This window comes from Schistocerca nitens, chromosome 3 (genome assembly GCF_023898315.1).
Source record: "Schistocerca nitens isolate TAMUIC-IGC-003100 chromosome 3, iqSchNite1.1, whole genome shotgun sequence".
NCBI lineage: Eukaryota > Metazoa > Arthropoda > Insecta > Orthoptera > Acrididae > Schistocerca > Schistocerca nitens.
This window is the reverse complement of record NC_064616.1, coordinates 275,601,056-275,627,044: the sequence shown is the minus strand read 5'-3', so window position 1 is coordinate 275,627,044 and position 25,989 is coordinate 275,601,056. Positions and strand designations below refer to the sequence as shown.

Below are 25,989 nucleotides of genomic sequence, written 5' to 3'. Positions count from 1 at the left end.
TGACAGAGGGAGGGATAGTAAGAACTCGAGTGAGTGAAATAATTACACACTGTTCGCTGAAACAACCAAACACTTCCTTCTCCAATATTTTTTAGCTCTTGCATACATGGATTTTCAGATTCCATGTCTTCTGAATTTTTACACAGTCCAACGATGAAAATTAATAAAGTGGTGCTGTTACTTAGGTGCAAGTATTTGAAGAATGTTAGTAACTGTATCTACACACATCATCCGTACGGCACGATACGGTGCACGGAGGAGGGTTCCTCGTACCGCCACTGGTGCTTCCCTTCCCTGTTCCACTCTAAATTTTCTAAATAGCGTTTCGCTAAAAGAACATAGTCTTTCCTCCAGGAATTCCCATTTGAGGTCACGGAGCATTTCCGTAGTACTCGCGAGGTTATCGAAACTACCGGAAATTAGTTAACAGAACGCCTCTGAATTGCTTCGTGGTCTTCCTCTGATCCGACAGAGATGTGATTCCCGAACATTCGAGCAGAACTGAAGTCTTCGGTGGCAGTAGTGTTCCATAAGCGCTCTCCTTAATACATGAGCTACACTGCTTCAATTCTTCCAATAGACCGAAGTCTACCATAAGCCTTTCCTACTACTGACCTTACGTGCTCATTCCATTTCATATCGCACCGCAACTCTACGAGAAGTTATTCAATCGACACGACTGTGTCAGGCACACAGCACTAAAACTGTATTCTAACATTACAGAATTGTTTTTTCCCCCACTCATCTACATTAACCTGTATTTTTCTACGTTTAGAGTGACCCGCTATTCAACATACCAACTAGGAAGTCTATGTAAGTCATCCTGTATTCTCCTATACTCACTCAACGACGATACAGAGTGATCAGCAGATCACTGCTCACCCTATCCCTCATATGGCTTTTGTAAGCACAAAAGAGGGTCCTATCACACTTTCCTAGAGCACTCCAGGGGTACTCTCTCCTCTGATGAACACTCGCCGTCCAAGACAACGTACTGGGTACTATTGCTTTAGAAGCCTTCAAGCCACTGACGTATCTGAGAACCTATTCCTTACGCTGAGACCTTGGGAAACTGACTGCAGTGAGGTACTGTATCGAACGCTTTCCGGGAATTTAAGAACACGGAAAATGCCTGCTACCCTTTCTCCATGGCTAGCAGGGTACCGTACGAGGAATCTAGCGATGCTTTCAAAATCCGTGCGGATTCGTGAACAGAAACTTATCTATCTCACAGAAATTTATTATATTCCAGCTGAGACCATGCTCCAGAAGTCTGCAGCGAACAGATGTTTGCGTCTCTAGGTAGCGCCTGTAAATTTTTTACAGGCCCATTCTCTTGCCGGTCTTATACAAAGAGACCCTTTTTCCAATCGCTGGCGACATTGCGCTGAGCAAGAGATTCACGTTAAAATCAAACAAAGTAAGGGAAAACTGCGTCGGGATTCCAGCTGAACCTGGCGACTCGTTTGTTTTGAAGTCTTTCAGTTGGTTGTCAAAGCCATAGACGCCTATTTCTATGCCCTCGAAAAGAGAGTCCGTGCGACGGTTAAACGATTGTCTGTCTGTACGTGCCTCCTGCGTGAATGAATTTTTTTAAACGAGGAATTTAAACCTTCAGCTTTCCTTTTCGTACCTTCCATTGTTACAGCAGACTGGTCGACGAGTGACTGAACAGAAGCCTTCGACCCGCTTAGTGATTTTGTGCAGGACCAGAATTTTCTCGAGCTGCTGTCAAGATTTTTCGTTGACGTGTGACGGTGGAAGTTATTGTGTGCGTCGCGCAGCACTCTTTTTTCTACAGACGGACGAATTTATATAAACTTTTGCCTGTCGACTTTTCTGCGTTCGTTTCTGAACAAAGTCAACAATCACTTCTGAGGAAACAATTTCCGAATTATATTATTTAACCACGTTCGGTCTTTTCCATCCTTAATCAACTTACTCGGCACACACTTCTCTGGAGCAGGATTTTCAGTCACTTTAAACTTTGTAATTTCTCTAAGTCTATCACAATGAAACTAAATGATGTCTCTAAGTTGTCTACTTAGTGGATTTCGGAACTTTAGTAATAATCGTCGCAATGACAACACGATCGCTGATCCCCCCCCGTCTCTACACGGACCCTGTCGGTGAAGTTAGGCCTGTTTGTAGCTACTAGGTCTAAAATATTTCCAGTGAGTGTGGGCTGTAGAAACAGAAATTTTTCGGAAAACGTTTTCACAACTACTTCACAAGCCCGCCGTACCACCAGCAATGAATCCATAGACGTCCCAAACTATATTGGGTACGTTATAATCGCCTCCAACTATAATTACATGATCGGGGCACTTCCGCGTTACTCGGGGTAAACTTTCTTTGTATGATTGTAAAACTGTTGCGGCAGAATCTGGTGGCCGGTAAGAGCATCCAATGATTAAACTCAGTTCACTTAACCGGTTACTAGCTCCGGGTAACTTTGCAGTCAGACTCAATTCCGACCTCAACAGACAATATTTTTTGTTGTTTGCAATAGTGTCTAACCCTTTAAATGTTTCAGCGCTTTCTACTTCTGGTTTCATCCAGCTCCCGGTTCGAGGTATGATTTGAGGGGTACAACTTTCCTGGAAGGTGATAAATTTAGGAACTCTGTTGCTAACGCTCCAACAATTTACCGCTGTTCTTTACTTTGCGAAATTAAATCGCGTACATTGTACAATTCTCAACCTCATAAACACATGCCCCGAAATCTGCAGTGAATATCGTGATAGAATAGACGAAGCCTCTACATCTATAGCAGCGCCGATGTTGAACAGACTGTGACAGAGGCCATTGGACTTAAAACTGCCAGAAAACTGTCTCACGAACCTAAGTCTCCGAAAACGATTCTGAAGCAAAAGTAATACAGACATTTTTCTGAGGTGTGCTTGTCTATTCTTGTGCAGTGCCTCAGACCTTTATTTAGAGCACAGGTGTAAGTACCTAAATTTCCGAAGGAATTATTTTCTTTTGCTATCACCAGTAATTGAATTACTATCATAGTGCGAGAATATTCTGAAAATATGAATGATGAAGTAAGGGACAATGTAACTAAGTTCTTAGGACACAGAAAGGCTCATCTACGACAGCTAAGAACTTTATGTCAAGCACGCACTTCCCTGAGAACATTTAGGGCGTACTAATAACGATGGTGCTCTGAGTACACTCACTGTTTTATTACCTGTTGCTTTTGTGGGCCGTTACTACGCAAATCTACGAATATCGAACAAAAGGAAGCTTCGAAATTCACTTTCTCCTCTCCTTTTCTTATACCTGTGCCATGTATGTAAACACACGCTGGTCTTTGAAAACTGTGCTCCTCAACCGTACAGTAAATGTTGTCGAAAGCCAGGAGCGATATTCAAGCGACGCAGCTTACCGATCTGCAATATGGTGCAAATGTGAAAATTTTTCTACCCGAGACAAATGTACGATTGCTCTTTAACGTTCACCAGGTCACTCAGCTATAGCAGACGTTCGATGAAAGCTGTAATTGCCACCCTCAATGAGAGAGATGGGGAATTTTCCATTCTTCGTGGAGATGAAAGGCAAAAGAAGATTGTCGGGCAGCTTTATATAGGCATTTTCAATTCTAACTGCTCTCTCATGCAAAGGAGCCGTTTCTGCTACATTAAAGCACCCGATGATTAACGCAAAAACTGCCACGGCTCGTGGCATACTTTGCACGCTTTTTTCGTCAATGCCGCCATGAGGTCCACAGACCATCGCTGACGTATATAAATATGAGGTAACACAGGGTGTACGTTAAGTTCGGGAACACTTTCATTTATTTACTGCACAAGAACCAAATATTGCACAGATGTCATACATATTGCATTTTGAAGAGAAACTCTGAAAGTAGTTTTTTTTTTTTTACAAACATTCGATATGCAAGCCATGAGTGACCCGGCAGACGTCAATACGGTAATCGAATTCTTGCCATACCCGTCCCAGCACGGCATCGTCGACTGTGGCAGTCACTTCCCGTATTCTCTGCCGGAGCCCTGCTACATAACGTGGTAGAGGCGGTACATACACCAGATCTTTAATGTGTCCCCACAGAAAAAAGTCACACGGAGTGAGATCTGGTGATCGGGGAGGCCATTTCATGAAACTATCCATTGATGCGGCAGCTCCGTGTTCAGGTACTCACGAACTTCACAATGAAAATGGGGTGAAGCCCCATCCTGCCGAAAGATGAACGAAGAGTCCGATTGCATTTGAGGCATCAGCCATTGTTGCAACATGTCCACGTACGAATATTCAGTGACAGTGTTCTCGGCGAAGAAGAATGGCACGTATACACTCCTGGAAATTGAAATAAGAACACCGTGAATTCATTGTCCCAGGAAGGGGAAACTTTATTGACACATTCCTGGGGTCAGATACATCACATGATCACACTGACAGAACCACAGGCACACAGACACAGGCAACAGAGCATGCACAATCTCGGCACTAGTACAGTGTATATCCACCTTTCGCAGCAATGCAGGCTGCTATTCTCCCATGGAGACGATCGTAGAGATGCTGGATGTAGTCCTGTGGAACGGCTTGCCATGCCATTTCCACCTGGCGCCTCAGTTGGACCAGCGTTCGTGCTGGACGTGCAGACCGCGTGAGACGACGCTTCATCCAGTCCCAAACATGCTCAATGGGGGACAGATCCGGAGATCTTGCTGGCCAGGGTAGTTGACTTACACCTTCTAGAGCACGTTGGGTGGCACGGGATACATGCGGACGTACATTGTCCTATTGGAACAGCAAGTTCCCTTGCCGGTCTAGGAATGGTAGAACGATGGGTTCGATGACGGTTTGGATGTACCGTGCACTATTCAGTGTCCCCTCGACGATCACCAGTGGTGTACGGCCAGTGTAGGAGATCGCTCCCCACACCATGATGCCGGGTGTTGGCCCTGTGTGCCTCGGTCGTATGCAGTCCTGATTGTGGCGCTCACCTGCACGGCGCCAAACACGCATACGACCATCATTGGCACCAAGGCAGAAGCGACTCTCATCGCTGAAGACGACACGTCTCCATTCGTCCCTCCATTCACGCCTGTCGCGACACCACTGGAGGCGGGCTGCACGATGTTGGGGCGTGAGCGGAAGACGGCCTAACGGTGTGCGGGACCGTAGCCCAGCTTCATGGAGACGGTTGCGAATGGTCCTCGCCGATACCCCAGGAGCAATAGTGTCCCTAATTTGCTGGGAAGTGGCGGTGCGGTCCCCTACGGCACTGCGTAGGATCCTACGGTCTTGGCGTGCATCCGTGCGTCGCTGCGGTCCGGTCCCAGGTCGACGGGCACGTGCACCTTCCGCCGACCACTGGCGACAACATCGATGTACTGTGGAGACCTCACGCCCCACGTGTTGAGCAATTCGGCGGTACGTCCACCCGGCCTTCCGCATGCCCACTATACGCCCTCGCTCAAAGTCCGTCAACTGCACATACGGTTCACGTCCACGCTGTCGCGGCATGCTACCAGTGTTAAAGACTGCGATGGAGCTCCGCATGCCACGGCAAACTGGCTGACACTGACGGCGGCGGTGCACAAATGCTGCGCAGCTAGCGCCATTCGACGGCCAACACCGCTGTTCCTGGTGTGTCCGCTGTGCCGTGCGTGTGATCATTGCTTGTACAGCCCTCTCGCAGTGTCCGGAGCAAGTATGGTGGGTCTGACACACCGGTGTCAATGTGTTCTTTTTTCCATTTCCAGGAGTGTAGTTTTCGAAGTGACAAGGCACAAAAAAACTTTTACCTTTGGGGAATCACGCTCGAATTCAATTCATTCGTGTGGTTCTTTCTACTCCAGATTCGAAAGTTATGCTGTTCACAGCTGAAGCACACTTGTTTTTGTGGAACTGCAACACCCAGAAAGATCGCTCCGCACCTGAATTCACCATGATTGCAACTATCGCCGACTATAAAAAAAACCTCTTTCAGGGTTTCTCTTCAAAATGACATGGGTATGATATCTGTACAATGTTTGGTTCTTATGCAATGAATAATTGAAAGCGTTCCCGGACTTTACGTACACCCTGTATGTTAACAGTATTCGGCAACACAAAATGAATAGTGGAAACAAGAGCACCACGCTCTCGTACAATTGATTCTCCTCGATGGACAATATATCCACAACAGGAGCCCTTCTCTTTTCTCGAAGTTCATGCTACAATCTTCTCTCGCGAGTCGTGATTCAGATGAGGGTTCATACTGCTTGTCGATGACCTCTTGCAGGATATCCTGTCGTGGAGCGGAGCAATTTTTAGCAACAAGCTGAAAAAAGTCAACCTTTCGTAAATACATCCGGCGAAAATTCGAGCGAGAATTTCCCGTAGGGTCAATTTCCGAACATCGTTGGTATAGAAATATATTAAATCGTGCGTCTCAACACGCCTGCAAATTCTTTTTTTTTTTCCTTTTTTTCCACAGCATGACGTCTGATATGCACACAGTCAATCGCTCTCTCTTCTCAATCATTACTATGCCTTTCACGTCACAGTCGTATCCACAACGAATGAATCAGTATAGTGAGAAGAGCGTATAATTATTGAATAATTCGAATTATTTAGGAAGGGACAGGGAACTTGTGTTGCCTGCACTCCACAGCATGCATACACCAATTTACACTGGGCAAATGTACGCGCAGCCAGATCCTAATATTAGACAATATTTTGCAGGTACGTAATTATTTACGTTATGACTTCAATGTAATGTGTACCTGACACACACACACACACACACACACACACACACACACACACACACACACACACACACACACACACACACACACTCTAAGGTAATTAGTGAGTGTTATTCAGCAAGAAAGTACCTCGAACGGACTTATACATAAATCATAACTTCAAAAAATTATTACGTAGCTGCACAACCTTCTAGAATATTAATCTTACAGCGCCTAACATCGGCCCGGTCGGTGTATTGCGTGTTGTGGAGCGCAGACCACAGATGTCCCTGTTCCTCCCTGCACAACAGCAATTCAGTAATTATACGCCAACCACACAGTAAAAGAATAACCAAATCAACGTCGTAATGTCACAGGAAAATATTGCAACTCACCACGGATGTTAACAAGTCGCCTTATGACCAGTGGAATACAACAGACGTAGAGGAGTCAGGATAAAAGTTAAATAAGAAGCCTGTTATTACTGTTCAGCATACCGCCCAATCTGTATTACAAGCAAGAAGGGTGTAAATGGAAAAGAGCAGGAAGAGAGAAAGGAAATAAGAAAAACAAAAGAATCAAAATCTGAAAGAGAGGGGAAAAAGAACATACATTATATTCGTAACAGTGGCCATAGAACTTCACTGCATCTTAAAATCTTCTTGTCTCATGTAACAGCATTTTTTTTTTTTTTTACATCGCAGTCTTCGACGTGTTCTTATTAAACCATACTCGACTCTTTATATTAACAATTTAAACAAATGTAATGAGATGCGTAGGGTGCCGTCCATATCCGAACCCCAATATTGGACCAGGTGACAATCACACTATCTCCATATAATAAACATATTGCATTGCTGCAATGTGGCAGTTACATGTATGCATTTTTCTTTCAATGCGTAGTCGTACATCACCTGATACGATTTATTCATTGTTTTCTGGTTTTGAGTCAGTTATTATTTTTAGAATATGACGACTGCCAGTGTCTAGATGCGACGTATACCGCGAAGTGATTGTCTTAAAATGTTTTACATATAATGACTCTTGTGTGAATATCATCTGTTTGTATCATTTATATTAGTGTACTTGGTAACGACCGATATATATTCATGAAGAGTGTCACGATGGTTCCACACTAAACTTATTTCATTAATGAACTACGTGAAGTGAAACATACAAAGGGCTTTCTGACGCCTCACTCTTTCGTATTCAAACTGAAACAAGAAAGGGAAGGAAAAGAAGGCGGTCCTCAAATGCACTGGTTGATAACAACCTGATCTGCGAAACGTGTAAAAAATCTGAAGCAAGACAGCGTGTAACAAACCGAAAGGAACGTGAATTGAGAACTTTTTTATAATTATTAATTTTCTTATTAGTGAAAGGGGAAGTTCTTTACCTACCGCCTCCAGTAAAATATCTAGGAGTAGATAATGGTGGGAGGCAGTTTCTACCACGAACATTACTAAAAAGAGTAATCAACAGAACAGAGAAATGGGAAAAACAACGTTCATGTCCTCCTTTTGACCTCTGTCCGTCTATTTTGTTTTTATTGCGACAGTTATTTGGATGCGTTCTGTAACTCAGAAATACTCTTTGGAGCTTACAGAACATGAAATGACAACATGAAAGTGAACAACACTAGCCATCACTTCTTACACTACTCCACATCAAAAAACCCAAACAACACAAAGAACACAAAGAAGTCACCTAGACCATTAAACCTAAGGACAGAGTACGGCGAGAGGCAGAATGAACCCGCCTGTGGAATTCTACGGCCTACACACGCTTTGTCACCTGTTCGGGTGCAACTAGTCAGATTTCATAATGAAGTGGAAACGTGACGCAAAAGACAAACCGGAAAAAAAACTATACCAGGCTTTAGAGAGCGTTGTGCTATTTAATAGAGTTCTGCTAAATCGGTAATCTCTCACGTTTGCGGAAAAAAAGACACTTTCAGTTTACGATATGATTATTGGTTGGCCTGGTGGATTATGAACTTTATTTCCAACGAACAAATGGTTCAAATGGCTCTGAGCACTATGGGACTCAACTACTGAGGTCATTAGTCCCCTAGAACTTAGAACTAGTTAAACCTAACTAACCTAAGGACATCACAAACATCCATGCCCGAGGCAGGATTCGAACCTGCGACCGTAGCGGTCTTGCGGTTCCAGACTGCAGCGCCTTTAACCGCACGGCCACTTCGGCCGGCTCCAACGAACAAATTACGTCTATAGGTGACATGCTGTAGTGGCAAATTCTGTTTGGCACTGTTTGGAGTGTTGTATGGAGCAACGTCACAGAACAGTGGAATGCCGTTTGTGCTGTGATCAAACGCAGAGAGAGAGAGAGAGAGAGAGAGAGAGAGAGAGAGCGTTCCTGTTTCCCGTGAGAAGTACTTTCAGCTCGTGTTGCTCTGCGTTGCAATATCGCGGTACAAAGTGAAATGGAAATTCTGCCAATTTATTGGCTACCTACAATCGAAAACTGCTTCGGGACTGAGGATTTTGCGTATAACCATGAAAGAGCATTCGATCGCAGAGCTCAAGTTACAAGGAAGGCACATGACGACTAATATGTATTCGTTATTGACTAACGTACTCAAGATTTCTGAATGTTTTTTTGTATTTCGCAACTAACGGCAAAGACCGTCATCCGTCATCAATGCCTACTCTCAGTTGAGGTTTCCGCAAATAACAGCTACCTTTTCCCATCTAATGAATAGTACGATGGAAAGAGTGGGACCCGTCGAAGAGAAGTGTGCAGTCAGATACGTCTTGTCACAGAGAGCCTCTTAGTTTGCGAATTAACACCTTATCTAACACACCATCTGACCCTATCAACATTAGTCAGGTTGTTATATACATTCTTGTTGCTAAAAATAGCCTTGTTTGAAAGTTAATATTACTCCACGTCTTACAGTAAAGCTACCACTTCATCCTGCGAGACCTTTACTGTGTCAGTTTGAACAAGAACACCTGACTTATGTGACAATGAAAAAGGCAATGAAATTTGTAACATTCAGAAAATAAAATATGTGGTGACGTTTTGAGCAATCATTCCGTTAATAGGATATCAAAGCAACAGAAAAGCGGAACATAAGATTTTCGCATCGGGTGAACCTACTGTGTCAGGTACCTAATACTTTAACTGTAGCATTCCGGCGGTTTGCGAAGCTTAAGTTTGGAAATACTCAACTTGCCTCACTTTTCTGAATATGAAACATAGAAAACACAACAGAACACGGAAAACTGCAATAAATATAGTAACATACTACGATGGATCGTCATTTAATAGGGACTGTGCTCGTTATGTACACCATCCAATTCCCCCCCCCCTCCAATCCCCCCATCTTACACCCCCCCCCCCCCCACAGCAGATAAGGAAAGTACCGTTCGTCATGAATGTAAGATTATGAATAAATATTTTACTTTAGATGGCTAGGAACAAGCTCTGGGGTAATGTGATCTGCAATTGGGAATATTAATATTCGTGGTCCAATCACAAAAAATTTGGGTACTAATCTTTCTAATTAACTACGTCCAACACAAGATACCAAAAACTTAGAGGACAGATAAGGTTATAACCATGTAAAGGTTACAAAAACAGCTAAGGATCTATACAATTCAAAACGTTATTGACGTATTTTTCTCGGCAGAGTCGTTGGGAATGAATAAAAAATACCAATTAAAAATTAAAAACTCCTTGTAGAAGACTGACGGATTGGATCGACCTGCTCCCCGATTTCAGAACAAGCGGGCTCTATTACACTACACTACACCGAGAAGTAGTTGGTGGGACCAAAAACAAAGATGGCGCTAATACACGCCTTGAGGTAATCGACTTTTGTAAGACCTATGGGAACAATCAAACTCTACCTGGAAGTAGCCGAAGCTGACGAGCGTGATACCATTATCCACGAAAAGGAACTTGACACTGAAGAAGAAATTTAGAGTCCTAGACACGCTCTCTACATACTGTAACACTCATATTCGCTGAAAACAAACATTTTGTCTCCATCCGCGATACAGAGAGCAAGACGTGCTTACACCTCTACTGGGAAAAAACACCGGAACGCTGCCCAACTCCAAATAAATTACGTATAAATTGAAAGTGATATTTTTTAAGCAGCACGGTCTTCGTGAAATCTTCTCGGGTGATCATCCGAGTAAAGGCGTCGTCTTCTCGCAACGTTTCGAAGGGTTTCGTACCCATCATCTTCAAGCGAAGATTCGCTTGAAGATGATGGGTACGAAACCCTTCGAAACGTTGCGAGAAGACGACGCCTTTACTCGGCTCATCACCCGAGAAGATTTCACGAATGGAATACGCCGAGAAAGTCTCAAATCACATTTAGCACGGTCTTAACGCTAACGAGGAGAACACGGCAAGTGCTCACTCCCGATTTCCCAGGAACTTCTGTCAGTGGAAGAGGAGCCAAAATAAACGAACACATGTCTCGTCTTAGCCGTAGCTACTCGACCGTTTCTGGAAAAATCGACGGTCAATGTTTTCGAGGCATTTTTGAGCTATTTTACGTGCCTTTTACCGCGCGATATTCTCGGACGAACTGGTGGTCCAGTCGCGGCTTCATAGTTCTGCACTCCGTGTTCGAAACTTTATTAATGTTTTTATTTTATTTTTTAATGTTCTCATTTATTCTGCCCATGTCCGTAGAAGGTTTATCAAATTAGGGGCTGCAAGGGCATTACATCAATTGTACAATTACGACTGGATTACACAATAAGTGCCACAAATTTATTATATATGTGTGTATTGGGTGTTGAAAGGCTACATTCTTTTTAAATTCTCATTCTGATATTTCATCTTCATATCCATTCTTATATTATTTCTTACATTTTATTTATATGTTTATTCTCCAGGAAGATTTGGTGTGTTCCCGTGGATGATTCCGATCATAGAAGCATTCGAAACACAGATATTCCGAACAGCACGAGCCTCGCACGAAGACAGTTTTGCCACAATGACGTTTCGTCATATGAATGTCACTCGGAAAAGAAAGTCAATAACACTGGCAATCATTTCGCGGCAAACCATGCATGACGGATCACTTTTCTGAAAACTGGCTCTTGATTTTATAGTTTTCAAGATACACTACTGGAATTTCACAAAAAACAGTTTCAAGTAATTTTCTCATTTTTGTATAATTCAGTCACCTGACAATTAGCAGACGATTAAGGACAACGTTATATCACTGGAGAACATTTATTAGTAATGAAAAGAAAGTAATAACCGGGTTTCGAATACGGGTACAACATTTAGAAGCCACGACGCTAACCACTGTGCCACCATTTCGTAGGAGTATATGACGCGGTGAAAGGCACATAAAATACCTCGACGACTTTGGCCGTCATTTATTCGAGAAACGATCGAGTATCTACGGATATGGCGTGACACGTGTTCGTTTATATAGAGCCGTCTTCCACTAAGTGAAATTTCTCGTAAATCGGGTTATGGCACTTGCCGTGTTCTCCTCCTAAGCATGAAGTAGCTGCTAATAATAACGTTGGGAGTAAATTTATGGGAACAACGTGCGAGTCACAGAGTTCTGAACTTTTTTTGTGTCACAATACAGCTGACCACGCATGACCTGCATATGATAGGTACTACTTTCAGGTGGTGTGTTACAGCGAGATCTGCACCAGAGGCATGACAAGGAGTGAAAGGTCAAGGCCCATCCGTCTGCCAAAGTTATATTCTCTTGCTGGAACTGCTTCTCCTAACATTTGACGAAGAGAAATAGCCAATAAAAAAAGCAGATCGCAGCAGTAAACTTTCTCCTCTGTTTCGAAGCCAGAAAGGAGAATGGTTTGTTTTCGGATATTCAGTCGAGTTGTTGATTCCAATTTTCTGCGCGATATTTCTTTTCTTCTTCTTCTTCTTCTTCTTCAGGTGCTGGGAGATGTTTTTGCCTACTTGCTGCCTGGACTCCAACCAGATTGACGTATTGTTGGTTTTACGCTGCTATTTATTCGTATAGCCAAGTTCGATTACCGGCGCCAGCTACGCCCTTTTGATGTTCCTTTGTTTTTCGGAGCCTACATTGACATTCCGTGAAACGAACATCTTTTCAGTGTTTCCAAGCTCTGGTGGATGTGATGGCCGGCGATCTCTTAATAAACTAAACGCTGGATCCCAAGCCTTGTCAAAATTTTAACCTCTGTCCCTGTTAATTAGGTTTTCAGACACCTTTATTTCGATGAGCACTCTAACTACGCTATCTCAAAAATTTGGCGTCTTTACGATAGTGGTCTCATCGTACTTCACGATCACATTCAGTGCAGTGCTCGAAGACAGCTGATTTGTTTGGTTGTTTTAGTAAGATGTGTCGTTGAAGTTCCTTACCCCTCTCCTCGACTATTCTATTAATTCCACCTAAGAGACACCACACTCACATGAAGTGGAGTACAAATCCGTTTTTCGAGATCTATATCGTCTCCAACATAACTAAGTTAACTTTCTATCTTTGATGGCAGGAGCGAAATACATTTCCGGAGATTTGGCCAGTATAAGACCGACAAAACTATTTTTGGCTTTTCTTTTTCTTTCTCAATCTCTTCTTCGGGCGTTGTTGACTGACTGCAACGTCCGCTCAGTTTGTCGATTTGAGTAGCCATTCCTACGGAACACTAAGTACAAGTGTTGTGCTTCTCAGGCGACTTAGTCGGACAGCGTTCGAACTGCTCGACGAATCTCAAAACGACAGATGTGTCGGTTGTCAACGTTAATCAGTCCCTCCCAGGAAACCTGAGAGATCTCAGAGTATTCATGACTTAACTGGAGGAACCGTGTCCTCAAAACTGACGCCCTCACAGGACCAGCGCAGCAAGGAACACTACTGACGTGACGCGCTAGAATACCACTCGAAAGATGGAAGATACCTGAACGAGGCGGCCAATCTGGTGACACGGAAGAACAGGTGTGTCTCGTCTGTGTCGGCGGTTCGACACCGCCTGCTGAGAGCTCGACTGGTAGCACAAAGCCATTACGTCAGCTTCCATTGACAAGGAACCACAAAGGTCGAAAACTTCCTGTCTCATTATAAAGTTATACTTGCAGATAGTGAGGGGGCAAGTTCAATAAGTAAGTCGGAAAACGAGATCGTGACGTCAGTGTTGGACAAGGCTAGATGCCCTTTCTGTCGCCTCCCCTAACTTCACCAAATGCAGATTAACATGTCGGTCCCGTGAAAACACGGAATAAGGCCAGAAATGTGGCTAAGGCCTTGGGAAAATAGACATCAGAGACATTAACGTGTCTGCGTACAATCTCTGCTGTTACGACGGAATTGTGATGCTTGATATTACCCGCAGCCGCTCATACGGCACAGCGCCAAAGCATCGGAAGTGGCAGTATCGGGGTCCAAAATACAGAACTGGTATCAACTCTTGTAATGAGAATAATCTGTTACTTCGTTTGAGCAACACAAATCCCGTCAGGGCAGCTATACACAATTGTTGGAGGAAGCTAATCTGGAATAACAATGCAATAACCAGGCAACAGGTTTTCCACGTGTAGAACAAAACTGAATCCGGCACGTTCACCTGCCCATCAGCCAAGAGCTTAGAAAATACTTTCATTGCTATTACTTAACTGTCATCTTAAATGCATTTCAGAAAACAGAAATTTGCTTTATGGGTTGCTTAGTACATTCAGTTAACAAAGCTTTCAAACCATTAAAAAGAGACGGAAATCACATTTCGTATTGAGCGCACTCTGGGAAAGCAGACTTTTTCTGTCTAACAAAAACTGCACTGCCTACCTCTGTGACAAGCACATGACTGAAGCACCATACTACGCCATTTGATGCTGGTCTACTCTGAAGATCTTATTGTCATGCACTGTCGTTGCGAAAGCTAACTTACGCATGCATCGATAAACGTGTGTGGCAAGATGCATTGTCTACATTGACAGTCTATAACAATATCAACCATATGTAGTATTCAGTTCATTTGTCAGCTCGTTTCTAACACATGCGATCGGTATTCTAGGACTTCAGTTTTACCTACAGATGGAAGGTTTAACTATGACAATTAACTACATTCTTTACATTTATTAAATTTAGATGATTAATATTACGATTTTTTTTTTTTTTTTTTGACAGCTGGCTTAGAAGGAACAACACTTTTTCTATGAGACAAATTTCGTTAGATGGCACAAAATGATGTAATTTTCAGCTCCTGTATGTAGAACTGAACACAATGGATTACTCTATTGTGTACATATACTACTGTATGAAAGACAAACCGTTGTTTAGCGTTGTTACCAAAATCTCAAGAGTACTTGACCGATTTACATCAAAATTTTTACACGATACTCTCATCATCGTTCAGACAGACATAGATTATATATTTTTTTGAACAACAATGTACAGGTTTTCAGTTTAAACCGACTATGAGAAAGAAAATGGTATGGTGTGCTGTGCTCTGCTTACAAGGGAACCTCCCCATCGCACCCCCCTCAGATTTAGTTATAAGTTGGCACAGGGATAGGCCATGAAAAACTGAACACAGATCAATCGAGAAAACAGGAAGAAGTTGTATGGAACTATGAAAAAAATAAGCAAAATATACAAACTGAGTAGTCCGTGTGCAAGATATGTCACATTAAGGTACCTGTTCACTGAGGAGCACCGTGGTCCCGTGGTTACCGTGAGCAGCTACGGAACGGAAGGTCCCTGGTTCAACCCTCCCTCGAGTGAAAAGTTTTAATTTTTTATTTTCAGACAATTATCAAAGTTCATGCACTCAGACATGATCAACTTTGCTCTCCAAAATTCCAGGACATGTTCAGATTTGCTTGGACACATGCAGGAATTGACGGTCTACACACGGAAAAACTTGAAAACGTTAAAAACGTTTGTTTTGACAGAGCACAGGGAAAACTGTGCGACTGTGAAACTGTTGCATTCATTTGTTGCCGTTTATGCGACAAACTCAATGTTTTCATCACTTTTTTGGGAGTGATTATCACATCCACAAGAAAACCTAAATCGGGCAAGGTAGAAGAATCTTTTTACCCATTCGCCAAGTGTGCAAGTTAGGTGGGTCGACAACATATTCCTGTAATGTGACGCACATGCCGTCACCAGTGTCGTATAGAATATTTCAGACGTGTTTTCCTGTGGAGGAATCAGTTGACCTATGAATTTGCGATCAAATGTTTTCGGTTCCTATTGGAGAGGCACGTCCTTTCGTCTACTAATCGCACGGTTTTGTGGTGCGGTCGCAAAACACAGACACTAAACTTATTACAGTGAACAGAGACGTCAATGAATGAACGGTCAGATCGTAACTTTGCGAAAATAAAGTAAGTAAAATTTTTGCTCGAAGGAGGACTCAAACCAAGGACCTCTCGTTTCGCAGTTGCTCACTCTAACCACGGGACCACGGCGCTCTTCGTGTTATATAGTCCTAGATGTTGGGTATGTTACACTTGGACTACTCAGTTTGCACATTTTGTTTATTTTTTCATAGTTCCACACAACTTCTTCCTGTTTTCTCGATTGATCTGTGTTCAGTTTTTCAAGGCCTATCCACTGTGTCAATTTATAACTAAATCTGAGGGGGGTGCGATGGGGAGGTTCCCTTGTTAGAAAATGTTCTGCTTTGTTTTCTTTTTTACAGTCAGTTTTAACTACATTATCAGGTAATTTAAACCACTGAACTATTCATTTCTTCATTACATACTCTCATTTTATATGATGTGCTGTTTTGTTTTCTTCCTCGCAGTCGCTTTTCACAGAAAATAGGGAAGTTGTATTTATGGCTTATCGGTTTATGATTACAATACTATTCCGGAATCTGAATTTGCAGTAACAATAAACACGGCTCAAGGTTAGAGAGAGGCGGGAAGAGGGGATGGACAAATGGAGGCGGCAGGAGGATATAGAGAGAGAGAGATAAATAGATACAGAAAGGGTCGGGGGAGTAGATGGACAGAGAGGGGGTTGAGGAGGTATTGGTATGGAGAGAGGGGTGAGGACGTAATGGAATAGAGAGAGATGGGTCAGGAGGTAATGGAATAAAGAGAGAGAGAGGTGAGAAGGAGATCAAGATGTATACTCAAAATCCATACATCTATAGCAATTGCAAAGCATTTCCAATTTCGCTAGTACCTTATAAAACGGCGATAGACACGAAGTCATAATACAGTCAAAAGTGTAATACATTCTACGTCAATACAAAAGAAAAGATTTACATGTACAGACAAACAAATGATAATTTCAGGACACCTGAATGATTTATTCAAGAGAAAGAACTTCACAAACGGAGCAAGGAAGTAAAGCGTTGGTCCAACTCTGCCGCTTATGCATGCAGTTATTAGGCTTGGCATTGGTTGACAGAGTTGTTGATTGTCCTCCTGAGGGATATGGTGCCAAATTCTGACCAACTGGCCGTTAATCCGTCAAAATCTCGAGTTAGTTGTACGGTCCTGCCCAGAATGCTAGAAACGTTCATTACGGACTGCAATATTTTACACCAGGCAATTAATTTCGGCCCGTTCCCTGGCGTAAAATACTGTAGTCCATAAATGGAATCTACACATTCTGGACCATGTTGTTAACCGTACATTTGTCAAATAGCATGAAGGGCAATAAGTGAATCAGAGCAGATACAGATAATCCGGACGCTATCAATTCTTCCATACCACAGGAGGAGCTCTGCAGTCAGCCTGCAGAATGAATTTTCAGTCTCCTATTCAGTAGTCAGTCAGGTAACACTTCGAACGGCCAACTGCCTCCCATTACTTGAAGCCATCATTGTAAATTGTTTTCAAGTCAACAGGGTTAATATGAAATGATATAAAATTCTTACCTAAAAACACAATCAGGAGTGCTACATTTGGTTCAAATGGCTCTGAGCACTATGGGACGTAACATCTTAGGTCATCAGTCCCCTAGAACTGAGAACTACTTAAACCCAACTAACCTAAGGACATCACACACATCCATGCCCGAGGCAGGATTCGAACCTGCGACCGCAGCAGTCCCGCGGTTCCGGACTGCAGCGCCTAGAACCGCAAGACCACCGCGGCCGGCAGTGCTACATTTATTCTATTAAAAAAAAACATTGGGCCTTACTAATGATCACGGAGAATACTGCGTCCAGTCCTGAATTAGGACATTGAAGTTTTAACAAATTTGAAACGTGCTTGATTGTCCGAATCGCAAGAAGGCACTATTGCCGTTCTCCGAGTTAAAAACTCGTGTCGGATGATGTTGTAGCATCGAGTTTCAACACTGAGGACTGGAGGAACAACATCTTTAGAGACGTCTGCAGTTCCTGCGCCGTGCAGCTTGCGCCAATTTTAATTTTGCAGTTCATAGGTGAACGGCCGGATGTAAGAGCGAATGGGCACAATATTTCGGCAAGCGACTATGTTACTATCGGGTGCGCTGATGAACTGACCGCTTGAGGGTTGGAGCGGCGTTTTCTCTCTTTCTCCCTCCCTCCGACCACGCCCAGCATCTCCTCCGCCACTCCTCCCTGCACTTCCTTGCTACATCCTAGATTCGCGCCCAGGTGCGGGTCCTGGCAGCACATCTGCCGCCCCTCTGCCTGCCCCTGAAGTCGGCTCGTGACGACTCCCTCTTCTCAATTAGAGTAATTACGGGTTCCAATGCTTTACTATGCATGTAGCCACTATTTCAACTGATCAGCTGTTCCCTTACTCGTATCTCTATAGATTCTTTAGTGAGACAGTCCCAGCAGTTAGACTTCAGTGTCAGACGCTTAGTATGGTTGTAATGCTGGCCTTGTAATTCCGATATTCAATATTCCACAAACTTCTTAGACTGTTGCTATCTGGAGTGCCGCTGGTGTTCTCAGTAACCTCCTCAGACAGTACGCACCGTATGTCTATATGTCTTGCCACATTGGCAGGGTATCTGACAGACCCTGGATTTCCGAAGTTCGAGGTAGTCTTTGACACTTCCAAGCCGTGACCAGGTTTAGCTGGTTGGCGGAAGACTATCTGCACTTGGTGTTCGCAGAGAATTCGCCCTATCTTTCCGGATAATGCGCCACAAAAAAAGGAATAAACTCAGTTCAAAATGGCTCTGAGCACTATGGGACTTAACATCTATGGTCATCAGTCCCCTAGAACTTAGAACTACTTAAACCTAACTAACCTAAGGACAACACACAACACCCAGCCATCACGAGGCAGAGAAAATCCCTGACCCCGCCGGGAATCGAACCCGGGAACCCGGGCGCGGGAAGCGAAAACTCAGTTACCGCATCCTCCTGATCTTCTGTTGCCGCCGGGTACGGAGTGGTTATAGGACGTAAGACTCTCCGAATTAGTCGCTCCTTGTAACAGTTCTTCCAGAACTGACCTCTGGTGTCCAAGTTCTTTACTGAGTATTTCATTGTAAGACAGGGTGCGAGCCCTGCGTAGCAACGTTTTGAGAACCACATCCCTTAGCGCCGGGTACTGGCAGCTGACCGCGTGTAGATATCGTCCAGTGCGCGTCTTCTGGTATGCGCTGTGGCCCAATGTGCCGTCCGTTCTTTTTTTAACAGGAAATGCAGAAACGTGACAACTCCAGCCACATCGAATTTCACAGTAAATTCGATGTTCTGGTGTACTGAACTGAAATGTATTTGAAAGTCCTTCAGCTTGTCTCCTCCATTTGGCCATATGGCGTATGCGTCTTCTACATACCGGAGGAAACAAGTAGATTTCCACTGTGCTAATTGCAGGGCTTCCTCCTCGAAATGTTCCACATATCTGTAGGCAACAAGTGATGGAAGTGGGCTTCCCATGGCTACTCTTTCCGTCTGCTAGTAGTAGCCGCTGTCGAAAATAAAGTTTGGCAACATCAAGACACGCTTAAAAATGTTGGTCGTCTCTCCATCAAATTTCTGGCTAATAAGTTGTCAGTATTCTTATAACGACACTCTGCGGGCTCAGAAATTCTCTTTTCTTACCAAAGACGTCGGTACCTTAAGTGTAAAGCTGTTAAAGCGTCCAATAAAATCTACATAGTTGCGAATATGATCTGAACACTTCCCCCACACACTACCTAAGCGTACCATTCAGATAATTGCGAATGAGTACATTAATGCACCAACGTTGTTGACAGTGGGGCGTAAAGGCACCCGATCTTTGTGAACTTTCAGCAGTCCATGAAATCCCGGTGGAACTGGTGCAGTTTGTCGTCGCTTCTCATCCAGCTTCCCAGATAATGTTGTTACGGAACTTCGGCCTCTGCCAGTATTTCCGTTCTGGACGATATCGACTGAGATGTGGAGCCACAGCGGACTCCCGTGCCGTGGTCAGACGTGCTATGTTTCTCGGTTGAGGATCCACGGCGCGAACAGTCCCATGACAGTGGTTGGGTTGGGTTGTTTGGGGAAGGAGACCAGACAGCGAGATCATCGGTCTCATCGGATTAGGGAGGAAAGGGGGCGGTAGTCGGCCGTGCCATTTCAAAGGAACCATCCCGGCATTTGCCTGGAGCGATTTAGGGAAGTCACGGAAAACCTAAATCAGGATGTCCGGAAGCGGGATTAAACCGTCGTCCTCCCGAATGCGAGTCCAGTGTCTAACCACTGTGCCACCTCGGTCGGTCATGACAGTGGTCCCACAGATTATCGACTGCATTTTAATCCGCGGAGTTTGGTATCCAGCGAAGTATAGTAAATGTATCTTTGTGCTCTTCGAACGACGCACGTCCACTGCGAACTGTGTGGCACGTTGCACTGTCCTGCTGGTAGATGTCATCGTGATGGGGAAAAAAACTGCGTACAGAGCTGGGCATGGTCACCAAGGATAGATGCAGATTCTTGTTGATTTATTTTTCCTTCCAGAATGACTACAACACCCACGGAATGATACGGTCTCTCCTTCGGCCTAGACCCCTGCAACAATTGCGGGACCGTACCGCCAACGGCCATCTGTCCGATGGAGCATAAAACGTGGGGTTCTCTGGAAAGGCAACCCGTGTGCAATTTCCAGTCCTCGTCGCTGATGAACAGTAGTCAGCATGGTCGCACGAACCAGGCGCCTACTATGGAGGCCCATACACAGCAACGTTCACTTAACGGTCGTTGAGGAGACAATGTTGGTAGCCCCTTGGTTCAAATGAACGGTCAGTTGCTCAACAGTCGCCTCGCCTGTTTGCCCATACACATCTCCGCAGCCGTCGCTCATTCCTGACATTTATGGTCCGTGGTGCAACACAGCTGCCTCTGTGCCGACTTTGGATAGCGCCTTTTTGCCATACACGTATACTTCAACCACGGCGGCGCGTGAACAGTTCACAAACTCAGCCGTTTCGGAAACGCTTCCACCCTTGGCCCGGAAACCAATGCTGGTGCCCGTCTGAACGTCCGAGAAATCGGTACATTTCCTCACTACGACATACACTCCATGTTTCCCGCGTCCCCTCGACACGTTTTATGTCTCATCCACTGTTAGTGCTGCTACCTGCCGTCTGTGAGTAGTTATGCACGTTCACGTCGAACATAGGCAGTGGACACAATATGACTGGACCGTGTAATTCGTGTAATATTTTGCAGTCATGACTTCCTCAAGTAATGATTCAGTACTATTCACAATCTCTCAGCCCCTGCCTCCTTCGGAATTGGGCTTATTGCAATCTTACTGAAGACTGAAATTATACGTAAGTGTAGACAAATTAAAAGCTTTGCGATATCGACGCTGACGATCCAGCAAGGTTGGTGAGCGTGTGAAAGAGCGACCGAAGTGTGAAGTTTTAATTTTTTTTTTTTTGCTTAACCTGGAAAATTGTTCGTATAAAACTGCCGAAAACCACAATTTTCAGTAGGTGCCAAGTGCTGTGGACCAGCGACATTTGATGTGTCGGTTATAGTACTAAACTGTTATGGACGAATGGTCCCCTCGACTGTCAGTGGGAGTATGTAGACGTCCGTTCGTCGGGCGCGCGGCTGGTCGTAAAGGGAGGAGCATAAATACCTAACACTGGAGCGATCGATCATCGAAAACTGGTGCGCTGTGCGGTGTCAGCGTGAGCTGGAGGTAACACGAGCTGTGTTGCACACTCCTGAGAGAATGGTTTCGCTGCATAGTTATTCTGTTGGGGTTAAACAACGCAAAAGTGGATTCAGTCAAGCTAGGTTATGAGTAAAGGAACTATTTATCACAGGAAGGGACTGCATGTGTAATTCGAAAGATACAATGAGGCCGATCTGTATGGCAAATAATTTGCATTTTTCGCCGTCAGCAACCGCGACAGTGGTAATGAAAACTCATGCACTCCCTTCTTAATGTAGAGGGTGATTCTTATTAACATTTAAAACTTTCCAAAGCGACAATTAATTTAATGCAAGATACACGGGGCCGCAAATGTCAAGAAATACCTCGAAAGCGGATGACAGAAAATGTTCAGCCTGTGACGCCACCAGATGACTTACTTCGCCGCACGTGCAATGGTTGAGCCTACCGCTGTCATACCTACGTATTCCAACCCAAGTCAAGTGACGTATTCACGTCGGTGTGGCCCCGGGCCCACGTGCGCGACTTTTGTGTGTAAGGCTCAGGCTTCGAGTCTTGCGTCTGCCTGGTAGTATTGTTTCATTGCGTTGGACAATCATCAGTTTACACGGAGGTAAGATTTATTATTTTATTTACCGGTCTCGCAGTCTCCGCTGGTTTGTTGCGACGTACAGTACAACAAAAACATACCGTATTGTGTCGCAAGTAAATTAGTGTAAGCTTGAGAATTGCGTATTTATCAATAAACGACCCACGTTTTCTGTACTAAATAACATCTGCGAGCAAAGGAAGAAGTAACAAAAGGAAAGAAACAGAAAATGAGAACAGTTTTTGCTTGGATACAGCGAGGGCGACAATTTAACTTCTACATTTACGACACATAACACAAGGGAACCTCCCCACCGCAGCCCCCTCAGATTTAGTTATAAGTTGGCACAGTGGATAGGCCTTGAAAAACTGAACACAGATCAATCGAGAAAACAGGAAGAAGTTGTGTGGAATTATGAAACAAATAAACAAAATATACGAACTGAGTAGTCCATGCGCAAGATAGGCAACATCAAGGTTAGCGTGAACCCTGGAGCGCCGTGGTCCCGTGGTTAGCGTGAGCAGCTGTGGAACGAGAGGTCCTTGGTTCAAGTATTCCCTCGAGTGAAAAGTTTATTTTCTTTATTTTCGCGAAGTTATGATCTGTCCGTTCGTTCAATGACGTCTCTGTTCACTGTAATAAGTTTAGTGTCTGTGTTTTGCGACCGCACCGCAAAACCGTGCGATTAGTAGACGAAAGGACGTGCCTCTCCAATGGGAACCGAAAACATTTGATCGCAAGGTCATAGGTCAACCGATTCCTCCACAGGAAAACACGTCTGACATATTCCATACGACACTGGTGACGGCATGTGCGTCACATGACAGGAATATGTTGTCGACCCACCTAACTTGTACACTTGGCGAATGGGTAAAAGATTCTTCTACCTTGCCCGATTTAGGTTTTCTTGTGTATGTGATAATCACTCCCAAAAAAGTGATGAAAACATACGAGTTTGTCACATAAACTGCAACAAATGAATGCAACAGTTTCACAGTCGCACAGTTTTTCCTGTGTTCAGTCAAAACATATGTTTTTAACGTTTTCAAATTTTTCCGTGTGTAGACCGTCAAATGCTGCTTATGTCCAAGCAAATCTGAACATGTCCTGGAATTTTGGAGAGAGAAGTTGATTATGTGTGAGTGTCTGAACTTTGATAATCGACACACGATCACGTCAACAACACTGCTCTGTGTACCTGTGCAGCTCCGCAAAATAATTGTCTGAAAATAAAAAATTACACTTTGCACTCGAGGGAAGACTTGAACCAAGGACCTTTCGTTCCGCAGCTGCTCACGCTAACCACGCGACCATGGCGGGCCTGCGCTCACAATCTCCTTGATGTTGCCTATCTTACGCATGGACTACTCAGTTTGTATATTTTGCTTATTTTTTTCATAGTTCCACACAACTACTTCCTGTTTTCTCGAGTGATCTGTGTTCAGTTTTTCAAGGCCTATCCACTGTGCCAACTTATAACTAAATCTGAGGGGGGTGCGATGGGGAAGTTCCCGTGTTAGAAAGATATTCCAGATTTGCACCGATTGCTTCAATGGAAGTACTGCATCGCTCCATCATCCCTTCACACGCAAGCCGAACTACTGCAGATGCGGTGAAGTACGTCATCCCACGACATCTCATGTTCAACATCTCTCATCCATTTTTGGGGAATTTTCTGAAATTTACAGCCCCTTGTGTGTCATATCAAATTACTTGTCTCGACCTCATCTACGTCGCTTCAGGATTTTTTAAACGTTAATTATCATTCTATATACAGATTGATTGTTTTAGAAGCATTTTCGTATTTTGGGTAAGAAAATGTCGCTAGTAAAGTAATACGAGTTGCTGAGCTTTAACGCTCCGCCGGCCGGAGTGGTCGAGCGGTTCTAGGCGCTTCAGTCGGGAACCGCGCGACCGCTACGGTCGCAGGTTCGCATCCTGCCTCGGGCATGGATGTGTGTGATGTCCTTAGGTTAGTTCTAGGGCACTGATGACCTTACAAGTTAAGTCACGTAGTGCTAAGAGACATTTGAACCATTTTTACGCTCCAAGAATTCCAAACATTCGATAATAAATCGGATGATATGAAAAATAAATGTGGATATGCGCTATGGGGAATTATCAGGAGCGAACAGCCATGACGAGTCAGTGGTGGGTAATACCTTCGGCACTGCTGTTGATATGCAATGAATCCAAGTCGGATTAAAGGGAGATAATGGAGCAATTCAGAGGCGTGCTGCTAATTTATTACCGGTAAACTGGATCACCACGGGGTATTACGGAAATTCTCCCTGAGCTCAAATGGGAATCACTGGAGAGAAGACAACGTTCTTTTCGCGAACTACTAGTGAGAAAATTCAGAGAACCGGCATTTGCGGCTGACTGCAAAAGAATGCTACTACCGGCAACATACATTTCACGTGAAGACCCGGAAGACAAAATGAAAGAAATTAGGGGTGTGTAGCCAGTGGTTTTTCTATCGCTCCATTTGCGAATGCAACAAGAAAGGAAATAATTAGTAGTGGTAGAAGGCGCCTTTCCGCCATGCGCCACACGCTGGCTTGCGGAGTCTGCATGCAGATGCAAGTGTTAGTGACGGCCCGGGTGGGCGGCAAGTCAATTACACATCCGCAGCGCAAGCCGCGGAACACCGATATTCCCTCTGAGAGTGCCTGCAGCGTCGCCAGGCGCTCAGCGCCTTCTGTTAATTAACCTGAGGCAAACAATCGCGTTTACAGCTTATTAGTACAGAAACGTTAGAAGACGCTATGTAAGGCGAAGGATCCAATTTATGCAAGATCACAGCGTTCGACAACAAAAAACTAACTACGTTAATCAGCCAAAGTTGAAGCATATCTAAGATCTCAAGAACTGAAACGTAATGCAACTAGCAGCAGTCTCAATTTAAGCGTAGAACGACAATAAATAACACGTCTCTGACCAAATGCTGTAATACTTCAACACAATAATTCACCAGCACCCTTTCCCCGGACATAGATTTCTTGCTATGAGTCGAACACCAGCTGTTTAAAAATTGAGCTACAACGGAGGCGATTTTTCATTTTTCATATTTACTTCACACGAGAAACATTTTTATCATTTAGCAGTTCTAAATGTTTTTGCATTTTGAGACTACGCGAGCGCACTGTTCTTCCATACAGTAAAACGTTTACAACGAGCAGCAGCAGCAGCAACATAATTCCTGGGGTAACTACACAGGCAACACAAAGCACCGTTGCCGTTTGTGGCAGCAACTCCCTTACATTTAAGTCTGCATGCTAACGTAGCACTTCTTTCAGTCTGTAATTTTGCACAGTTTACATCAGTGGGTCTTACTTAAATTAACTATACTAAAAGAAGAGATCGGTTCATATGACGCATGGTGAGGCATAGAACAACCGTCAATTTCTAGCGACGGAATCTATTAGTCAGAATTTAAAAAGAGCTTTGGAGGACGGAAGATCAAATAAGGCAAAAAGATAGATATAACGTTCCATCGGTATTTCTAAAACAATTCGTGGAAGTAGCAACAAGACGACTGTTTAAGTTTGTGTGTAGAATGTATGACACTGGCGATACACTATCAGACTTTCGGAAAAACATCATCCACACAACTCCGAAGATTGCAAGAGCCGACCAGTTTCGAGAATTATCGCACAATCAGATTAATAAATTGGTTCAAATGTCTCT

The 25,989-nt window shown here is 44.0% G+C and overlaps 1 protein-coding gene across 6 annotated transcripts in view; it reads right to left on the bottom strand.

The window, feature by feature from the left end:
- Positions 1 to 25,989, bottom strand: part of LOC126248243 (ribosomal protein S6 kinase 2 beta) — a 634,112-nt gene that overhangs the window by 226,112 nt on the left and 382,011 nt on the right. The gene's annotated exons all lie outside the window — the stretch shown is intronic.